Raw genomic sequence first — 4,384 nt, 5'->3', positions numbered from 1 at the left:
TCTATTTACGTAATATAAAAAAGTGGTATACTAGATGGAGCATAATCCAATGGATGAACTAATTTACTATTTTTTCATCATTCCTACAAAATTTTTGATGGTTTGGAATGCGTATTTTAATTTTTTTCTTTTAATAATTATAATACGGAGTTCTATCAATTGGTAGATTCTCTACATGTCTACATCACACAATTGTATAACTATAGTTATAAATGTTAATAAATAAATTTAAAACAAAAGTTATTAAAATACGGAAATATATTTTTTTTTAACATTTAGCAAGGAATAGTACCAAAACGGTACAAGTGAAATAATTTCATCATCTAGTAACTGTACTTAAATTTGATTTAAAAATAGCTACAAACCCTGATTGGTAAAAACTTACTACCCTATCCCGGAATGTAAGGAGAGGTGAGGAATACAGATGAAGCCTACAGGTTTCTACACGCAAAATATACGACTTCTTCCAGCCCTGAAATAAAATGCTCATGTTCGAGGTAAAACTTAAAACTTTTGACATTGAATTTTAAATATAAAGTAACGAATTCAAATTTAGACAGTACATTCTTTAAAAAAGATTTTTTTTTATACATACATGATAAACTTCATATTGTAATGTACAAATAAACAAGATACATATGTTGCAAATAAACATGATTATGAAACAGAATATTTCATCTGTCAAACAACTGAAAGTTTATGACTACATTATTGTTTCGAATTTTTTTTTTTTTTTTACTTTATTTAGTTTATTCACAACTGTAAAAGTATTTTTACAACCAACGAATGAGATGTAGAGAGAGAAAAAAAAAAGTCTTGAAGACATGAAGGTTAAGGTCATCCAATGATGCCTCTCCATTAAAATTGAAATTTTAAAATCAATTTAAGAGGTCCCTATTCCAGCTCCTTCGTAAACGTCGTCTCGTATCTGGAAAGTATAGTGTTGATAGTCCTTGAATTAGAGGGTTAGTATGTGTTGGAAGTGCGTCGTGAAATCGTTTATATAATGATTTAATATTTAATATTGTTTCGAATAAATTTATAAAAGAGATAGATTATATGCTTGCTCATTGTGGGTAAACGTTCTTATACAGCAGTGGCCACAAGTCGATCGCAAGGCCAATGTGGATTGATCGTCAATGTCTGGGGGTGGAATTCCGTGTTCCATAGACTTTGAAGAGATTGTATGATCCATGTTCTTTTAATTCCCAGGATGTGAGTTTTTTTGGCCCTTTTAATATTTATTGTTGTTTTTTACGTAGGTAGATAATCCATATATCTGTAGTTTAGTGCGATGTGTACTCAACGAGCTATTGATAGATTAACAAAAAGTAAATCATATTATTCTTTCATGATATATTTTCCTGGCCCAAAAAAACAAACGCGAAACTGAAATATTGAAAACAAATTATCAGTCATACTGCAGCTTTATAACAACTTTTTTATATTTACGAACAAATAGTACAACTTATATCCAATAGATAAAAAAATTAAAATGCATTTAAGTTTGTAAATATCTATCGTGTGTCGTAAAAGCAAATATTTTAGGTAACACATGCTATCAAAAGTTAGGTCAGGAAATTTATTTTCTTCATAAGCCTATATCTCGAAAACTTAATAAGTTATTTAAAAAATAAAAAATAGTTTTGAACATATATATTACTTATCTATCCATACCTCGCGAAACATAGTATGCATTTCACACCCCTTCTTCCCCCACAGACTACTCCTATGACAGCAAGTCGATCGAGACACGGTTATAAGATAAATAATAGATCTTATATACAGAAAAGTTGGCCCCCTCTGTTATATAGGAACTTCATCTAGGCAGGACGGACGGGTTATGTTGCAGGTTAACAAGCTGTATTTATCGTTATGAATCTTCTCGGCGCCACATCCCGCTTAGAGATAAATACTCTTACAGCATTTAAAGGTTCCTCCTTCGTTGGTTCCCCTTGAGGTATTTTTTGGAAACGGACATTCAGGGTGTGTTACATGTCTAGCCCATCTAATGATATTCTTTTAGTGAAGTTTTATCAACAACCCCGCATGGTTTCCTTTAACTCTACATTACTTTGCCACTGTACAAGTCAATTTGAACATTTTTTCTACAAGATTCTTCTCAGAATACACATTTTAACTCTTACAAGAGCCAGTTCCTGGTTGTAATAGCAACACTATGGTGTTTATGTTTGTACCGGTTTTATAAATGTCATATATTAGTGGAGCTTTCTTGTAGTACTACTCTGCAGCACCAATTGATATACGCACTATTTCTTTGATTTTCTCACCCATATGATAATGGCTAGAAACTGGAATTTCTTGCAGTAAACCGAAAAACGTGAAGTCGAAACCCAAAATACGTAAAAGTGTGTATAGAACACCCAAATCCTCCAAAAATCAATTTTACTGCGTAATTTATAATATTAATATGTAACTGGAAAGCTTATCCAACCCCGTTTGAATTATTTAGGTCAAATAATCTCGCTAAATATTTACCTAATTGATGCAAACATACAAAAAAATGTACAAAACTACTGTAATAAAAGGGAGATAGTCCAGATATCAAAGAAAAAACAAAAAACAGTAATAAAACTATTTAACGTGACCCAACGTTTCGTCACACGTTGCAGGACTTTATCAGGGCTAAAAAAGTTTATTTATTTTATATATTTTCTTGAATTTGCTAATATTATCCCCATTACTTCTCTATACCGTCTACCTTAAGTTTTATTTTTGTGGTTACCTGCATTCAGTAATTTGTTCATTATTTTCCTTTATTTTAGATTTTACTCATATTTCTCTTTTCTATCTTTTAATGTGTACTGTATTTTTGTATTTCTTTTATTTGTTATAATTTCCATTTTCATTAACTGTCTGAAACCATTTTGTAATTATTATTTAATTTTACTTTTCATTGCACATTTTATTTATTTTATTTTATTTCATTTCTACATCAATTTCCACATATTTTAAATCATAATTAACCACACCTCAGTTAATTATGTTTAAATATATTTTTATTCTTTGTTACCTCATTTAAGTGTTTTTAAAATCTTTTTTAGCTCTGGTGAAGCCCTGCAATGTAGGGCAAAACTTTGGCTCACGTAAAATAGATTTATTACTATTTTTAGTTTTAATTTGACCGTACCCTGGCCATTTTCCTTTTATTACCACACTTAGGCAATCAACGATATTCTAATAAATTTCTTTGATCAAAAAATATTTTTTTTCTTTATTTAAAGAGCTAACTGGAAAGTTATTTGTATTTAATGATTTTTTAATTGTATAATGAAATCTGAAAAACACAATTTAAAATTTCTTAAAACTACAATTTTAAGATTGAGGAATTCGTAAAATCTTAAATGCTCGCTACTTTGTCACAAATAAAATCATCCACAAAGACCTTAATGTTCCATTTGTAACCGATCTAACCCAAACCAGATATCAATACTTCCATTACAAACTCCCTAACCACTCAAGCCCATTAGTTTCTAATATTGCTTCCTCTTTTATTTTGGACAATCCTCCGAGGCGTCTGAAAAAAAGATAGCCTCGAGACCTTATATTGTAAAAATGTTTTTAGTGTGCTACCAATAGGTACATACATGCTTTTACCATACCATTATGATTTCCTCAAATTTACTTGATGTGTTTATGTATAGTTGTAAATATCAATAAATAAATGAAGAAAAAAAAAAAAAGATTGAAGAAAGAAAAGGAGTTTTTAAAATATTAAATTTTGGAATTTTACTCCAAACATTGGATTTTACAACTCTGAATTCCGGAATTCTTTATTATTTGAATCTTGTTATTTACAAATAATAATATTGTAATTTGCAAATCTAGTCTTTGGTAACGACAAAGATGGAGATTCGTTCCATAAAAAATTTCCCTTTCCGGTAGTATGGTTATTTATCCAGTATAGCTATATGGTGAATGCTGTTAAAATAGACGGAAAACTTTGAATTGTCCTAAATTTAACAAATTAAATATTTTACAGAAGTAGCCTCCTCCATAAATAACTCGTGTTTAAAGATGGCATTAGAAAATAATTTTTTTTCATAAGCTCTTAACGTTTAATATTATTTTACTCAAGGATTTTCGTTTTCTGTCCCAAGGGGATTTTTCATTTTTTTTTTTTTGGAACGTTATATTTTCCTTTTAAAATAATTGAACGGGTTTATTTTTGTTCGTCGAACCCGCTCTGAACATAAATCAATTATAAGTGTATTTATTTATTGCTATTTACAACTGTAATACAGTTAGTAAATCTGATCTATGGTAAATTGGAGTGTTACAGGCGTGTAGAGAAACTACCCATTGGTAGCACTCTAATGACATTTTACATTAGCTGGTCTCGTGGCCATCTTCTTTTCAGGCG

Source organism: Halyomorpha halys, unplaced genomic scaffold, assembly GCF_000696795.3.
Source record: "Halyomorpha halys isolate HHAL.00 unplaced genomic scaffold, Hhal_1.1 Scaffold1587.1, whole genome shotgun sequence".
NCBI lineage: Eukaryota > Metazoa > Arthropoda > Insecta > Hemiptera > Pentatomidae > Halyomorpha > Halyomorpha halys.
The sequence above is the reverse complement of the archived record's forward strand: the minus strand, read 5'-3'. Positions refer to the sequence as shown.